The following is a 6,572-nucleotide window of genomic DNA, read 5'->3' on the forward strand; positions in this document are numbered from 1 at the left end:
CCGGGCAGCCGGGGCGGGGAGTCTCCGCCCCGCCGGGCCGGCGTCGTGCCCGAGCGGCCGCCCGACGTGAGGGGGGGGGCGCGAGGAGCCGCGGTCCTCCCGCCGGCCTCGCTGAGGCGAGGGGCGCCCATSTTGTCCCCCCTCTTGTCCCCCTACCCGCGCTGAGGCGAGGGGCCCCCATCTTGTCCCCCCTCTTGTCCCCCTACCCGCGCTGAGGCAAAAGGTCCCCATCTTGGGCCCTCTCGTCCCCCCCAGCCCGCGCTGAGGCGAGGGGCCCCCATCTTGTCCCYCTCACCTGCTGTGAGGCGAGGGATCCCTGTCTTGTCCCCCATCCTGTCCCTCTATCCCATGCTGAGGCAAAGGGCCCCCCATCTTGTCCCCCCAGCCCGTGCTGAGGCGAGGGGCCCCCCTCTTGTCCTCCCTCTTGTCCCCCTGACCCACGCTGAGGTAAGAGGCCCCCATCTTGCTCCCCTGTTGCCCCCCTGGGCCACGCTGAGGTGAGAGGCCCCCATCTTATCCCCCTTSTGCTGCCTCTAGGAGCCTTGACTGAGGCCCACCTCTGAGGTGCTGCTAATAAGCTAGCTTTTATCAGCAGCTGATTATTGATAAAGCTAATTATTAAACAGACTGTTTCAACTGATATATATTGTCAATGTCGAAAGACTTAATTACCACCCAACATTTTTAAAATGTATTTTTTCCTTTATTTTACAGAGGAGAAATAAGAGCTGAATTCCATAGCAAATATGAATTTGCAATTACGAAGAGGATTTCTGAAATTTTGATATTTAATCCTGTGCTTGTGGCCTAGAAAACCTGTGGCTCCGGAGAGTTTTAAAGGGATGTGAAAGAAACCTGTTGCTAACAATTTCTAGTAAGAAAATTCAGAATTTTAACAATAGAAATAAGCGATACTGGACAAGTATAATTTTGCTATTTACAGGTACATGGATGGTCATATGCAAGCTGAATCACTGCAACACTAATTGCATTATAATCAAAAATATTACTAATTGTCTGTTGCTTTGAAACTTTGTCTTGTTTATGAATAGGAAAAAAATGTGGCACAGAAGTCCTAAACGTGTTTGCTACATTCCTCTCTTCAAGCCGTTCTCTAATTTGCAAAGTTATTCACCTAATTACACGTATTCTAATGTAAAATTTATGATAGAATCTACACTAACATAGGTCACCATTACACTTTTTAATTAATTTACACAGCATTCTTTAAAAAGGGACAGCTGAAGCATCCAAGGAATACTCTTAACAATTTGAAGTCTCCAGATGCATTTCCTGGAACTACAGTTTCTTACTGCAATAGAATTGAATGACCTTTGTCAGGAAATAAACTGAATGTTCATGTTAAAAACAACTCCTGGTAAGATTTTATCTGCAGGGGCATTAAAACACCTCTGCAAGAGAATGAGTTTGACCTACCGACTTTTTCTGTAAAACTTCTGCTGTTGTGCAAGTGACTCCATGGAATGCTTGCTATTGCCTTCTCTTTAGGGATGACAATTAGGGATGACAATACTACTCCATAGGATCCATTTGAATGAAAGGCCAGCATAAAACAGCATTAGAAAATTCTACTCTGGTCATGTGTTTTAATTCTTTAAAAAATAAAAAAAAAACACTTCCCAATCAAAACTCTTTCTCTGTTTCCAATTTACACTACAGGCTAAGTCTGAGCAACAGATTGCAAAGCAATGAGTAACAACCATATTGTGATCTCATTACTGCATTTGGTAACCATCAAAAAACTGCAATAAAAATTTTCCCTAAATCTCAAGCAAAGGTTCCTTAAGACTGTTTCTCTGTCATTTAATTTCTGTGGAATCATACATTTAAAAATATTTTTGCATTGCTGTTCATAGGCTATGCAAAATAATTTTTTGTATGTGTACACAAGATTATTCACTGATTCTTCTTGTCTCTTGTGCATAATTATGGTTGAACGGTAAAATAATGTGCGAGTACCACTGTGTAAATAATACCTAGTTCTTGTYCTGTTTCCTAAAATCAGGTTTATCTGAACATGCTTATATTTATGATGTTGGTGCAGAAGTGTAAATTGTTGTAAAGGGGGACTCAATAGTATTAATTAAATAGCTGTAAAGTAGAATAGGATATAATTATAAATTTTGAATTCATCATTGCCACAGCTGCTGCTTATCTGATTTAGTTCTCTGTAAGCTACAGAAAGAACTGAGAGGGAAATGTGCAGCTAAGAAGGACTTCAGCTGTCTTTCCAAATAATTGTATTAAAAATAGACTGCTTGACGAGTTAAATCTTGTTGGTAAAAAGATGGAGTGCCTGCTATATTGCAACTGAAACTGCTTTCTTGATCGTGCTACTTTTAGCATACATAGTTTGACTAAACAAGATTAGAAGTTTAGTCAAAATGGAAGCTTTTCATATAGTAAATCCATGTTACTTACTTCCCTTGTGATCTAAGAGTTAGTAAAAATACTTTGAACTCAYTGTTTTTCCATTCTATCCATCACTCCTGTTTCTGCTCATCAGAAAGGGCTTTCGAAGATTTAACAATATTGCACGCTGTTCAGTTAGTATTTCATTCAAAGAAACATAGTACTGAAAGAGACCTACTGGATCAGACCCAGCCAGTAAGTAAATCTCATCCTGTCCCATCCACATTTCCAAACAAAAAACATACTTAATTCTGAACTTAAAAGCTCCATCATTGTAGCTTTAAAATAAGCATTGTTCTTTCCTAACAAAAAGAAAAAAAATCAGTCTGTTAAATAGGAAGACATAAATTATTAGGGATCAAGCCTTCTTCCTCAACAAAAATTGTTATAACAATATACCCATTTTTCCCTTTATGCTCAATCCAGTGATTTCTGAGCTGTAAAATACAAACTAAACAGGACACATTCTTCTGTTTCCAAAGCTAACTAMTCATTATTGCACATAGTTCTTCTTATACTGCTTATTCTTGAGTTAGCAGAAATCAAGAGTCAACCATGCTTAGTTAGAAATTCTTCAGGAAGTTCTCCTGAAATGATCCTGGAGGTTCAAGGTTGTGGGCTGGTATCACCTCCGATCAGTGCAATTACAGGAGACCACCAAAAGGGTGTAGTCCTGCACCCTTCCTTCCTCTCCCCCCACTCGTTGTTCTGTAGACTACAGTGATCGAATGCCTACAGAGCAAGACCTCAATGAGCTGGCTTGATGGAAAATACKTTTCCTTGATGGGTTAGCTTTCTGTTGGTTTTGTTCACTGAACTGACTTACCCTGTGGCTGCCTGAGCACTAGATCTAAGGCAAGAGGGAGGTACATACAAGAGAAAGGAAACCACCCCTTTCAGCAGCAGCAGCCCACTATTACCCCTAATTACAGGTAATTTCAATCCATTCTCTGAATCATTTATGCATGAACACAATTGGAGCAGGTGGCACTAGKCCAAGTTTCTTTCTAGAGAGCCCTGAGAGAGCTGTACATTGTCACAAGGATACTCATGAAATTTTCTGCTATAAACGTACTTTGTATTTTCTGTGGGAGAAATGAATAGGAAGTATAGGTGCTCTGAGTACCATGTGACACTATTAATGTGATATGGTACTTAGCATGCAAAGGTGCTACCCTCTGAATAGAAATCTGTCTTTCTAAAACATACTGTTAGCTTCACATGCAAATGATCACTTCCATTTGTTCCTATTGTTGTACCAAAACCAAATCAGGTTACCACAAAATGGAAAGTATGGTAGTTCCGCATTAAAAACAATACACCAGGAGTAGCAATTGCAAGAAACAAATAAAGAAAGGATTTCAGCAGTCCAAAGCAGTGAGGAAGTTAAGGCAAGTATCTTCTCTAATCTCTTAAAGTTTAATTAATGAGATTTCTAGAAATTATTGTGATCTGTCTYGTCTATAAAATCATATAATTATTTTTAACTTCTTTCATACAGCAATGAAGTGGTTAAATATCTAGCCTTCCACCTTAACCCAAGGTAAGGTATGTAATGGAGGTCTTACATGGTAAAAGATGGGKTTTTTTTTAATGTTTAAAATATTATTTTTGTCCATTCTATCCAATGGGAAATAAATATGTCTGAAGGCTCAATAAGGGAAAAATTAATCCATTTCTTCATACAGCCATTCCAAGCACAGAATTAATTTTATTGTGAGCTTTGTAATTTAAGTTTTATTAAGTGACAGACCCTAGTTTCAATCAAAGAAGGTCAGGATTGAATACATTGTGAAACATGATTAGAACATAAAAAAAATAAGTTAAATTGACATCAGAGAAGGCTTCTATGGTTTTGGAGGAGGAGCAGCTCATCTGAATCCATTTCTCAAGAATCATCCCTCCTTTTCACAATATTAAATTTTTCCCTTATTTTGRATTGGAAAGAAACCTGGACTTGCTGCAGTAATCGGCTCTGCTGTAGCAAGTGCTGCCTGACAGGATCAGCACCAGGCACTATCAGAACCCCCTGGTGGAAAACTATGGAATGACCTACTCGGAAAGGAAATGAGCCCTAACCCTCATCTGCTAGCAGTTAACCTGTGTCCTGAAGCATACGGGTTTAATATTGCTTCTAAATGTTTTTATCCTATCTAATGCAGCTGTGSATGTTCTCATCACCTATATCATACCCGATTTTTTAGTTCTTTTAAGTTTGTGGCTTAGATTTTTTGTTATGAATTAATACACTTAAGTGATTACAATATTATTTTAATGGTAGAATGAATTGCAGTTTAATACAAATAATTTCTGTCTTAAAAGAAGATTAACAATGCATTTTSTATGTCTGGAGTTCTGTAGATTAAAATTGTGATATTTCTGAAAYGTATTTACTTCCATACTTCAATAATGTGCTCTATTGTGTCCTATTTTTTCCAAGTGTATGTGATTAATATAGTCCTTGATGGAGTTGCTTGACATACCAAGATTCTGARATTGCTCATATCAAAAAAAGAAAAGAAAAATTAGAAGAATGAGTTGATTTTCTTTTATGTATGTGTTCTTTTTTGGTGGACTTTTATAGAATGGATGGATTGTATGGTTTTGTCTGATGATTCTCTAGTAACATCTATTTATCTTACACAAGTACCCTGTCCACAATCCTACAGATGCACACATGCATTTAATTTTAAGATTGAGTAATCTTGGCCAAAAGGTCATCATATGCAGACATCTTTTGAGGATTAYGGATTAATAATGCATTTGATATAACAGACATCTGGAATCCACACTTCAATGTATAACCTATACAACACTTTTATATGATAATAAAGTTAAATCAACTGCAAATAGGAAGATATTAGAGAAAGATTACATGATTTTTCATGGTTCTGCAGGCAGTTATTGGCAGATTCTGAAAGAGAAGCCTACTACCTTAATGCCTAAGGTAGTATTCTCTCTGCTGGACAAATTCTTCCTTTATTCATGTRTCATGGTTCATTAAAATATGGAGCTTTCTAAAGAGATGTCCAGAAAGGCCCATGAAGTTGAATTTGAATGTTTTATGTTTTGCCTCATATTAAATGAGACTTTAATWGATTAGGTGCACAAAAGTAACTGGATTCTCTATGAATTTGTTTCTGTTGGGTAAAAGCAGTCAGGAATAGTGAAGAGAATTGCCCTATTTTAATAAAACRTGTATGTAACTGACCTGAAAATGAAAGCCATACAAACAATTTGAAATTTGCTGCTGAGATCCGGACTGGCCAGACCAGTGGTTCTCAGTCTTTGCTTGCCCACGAGCAACAGCACTGAGCAACTACCAGACTGAGGGTAGCAGCACAATTACTCTGTCAATCTCAAAAACTGTATCTGTAACAAGCAAACTAGGGGAGCACTGTCAAAGCCATCTACCCATGACCATGTGTSTGGATACTCCTTGATGTCCTCTTTTTGGGGGGAACGGGAGATTGATGGTAAAGGATGACACTCCAGAGCCCTGCAACACTCCGGAATCTGGAGGCTGCTCAAAATCTGCAGTCTGACCCTGCTGGTGCACTCAGATGGTCCCAGTATTTGCTCAGTATCAATCTGGACTAGATGTGAATTGGTCTGATAATTTTAAGAGCCCGCAGTACCTCAAACTAGGTTTTCTACATCAGTATCTGTATTATAAATTCATTTTTACTTACAATCTCATCAGTCATCTGCGATTTCTGCCTGTTGTATGAACATATTATAAACCCAACTTTGCTTTAACACTGGGTAATATATTATCTTTATAGACATTAGAATCCGTCCTTACAAGACAAGTACGGAGGCAGCTCCTGCAACGCCGTAGCCCGAGCGCGTGGGCACGCTGCCGCAGAGCGCGCCTTTGCCTCTGCTAGGGCTGTCTTGCCAAACTTCTTGCCGCACGTGTAATAAAAGACACGGAAATTAAGCCTATGTAAAACGGGGTGTTTAATTAAGCAGAGCAGTAAGATTAAGTGTTACTGATTATTTTCAAACGGTGATTTGCCGCTGTTTACAGCAGACGCTTCTTTTTCTTCCACAGCCGCGGCCGATTCCGTCGCAGGGGACTTCCAGCAAAACCAGTAAGCCCGCTTCGCAGCCCGCGCGGTGCGGAGCCCCCGCGC

At 39.5% G+C, this 6,572-nt stretch overlaps 1 long non-coding RNA gene across 2 annotated transcripts in view; it reads left to right on the plus strand.

The window, feature by feature from the left end:
• Window positions 1-6,363: 6,363 nt before the first annotated feature.
• Window positions 6,364-6,572, plus strand: part of LOC146592118 (uncharacterized) — a 5,520-nt gene continuing 5,311 nt past the window's right edge. For both annotated transcript variants that reach the window (XR_014896675.1, XR_014896676.1), the window contains exon 1: window positions 6,364-6,530. This is a non-coding gene — a long non-coding RNA (uncharacterized LOC146592118). The remainder of the gene's footprint in view (window positions 6,531-6,572) is intronic.

This window comes from Rhea americana, unplaced genomic scaffold, assembly GCF_003343005.1.
Source record: "Rhea americana isolate MKP2758 unplaced genomic scaffold, rheAme1 scaffold_346, whole genome shotgun sequence".
NCBI classification, from domain to species: domain Eukaryota; kingdom Metazoa; phylum Chordata; class Aves; order Rheiformes; family Rheidae; genus Rhea; species Rhea americana.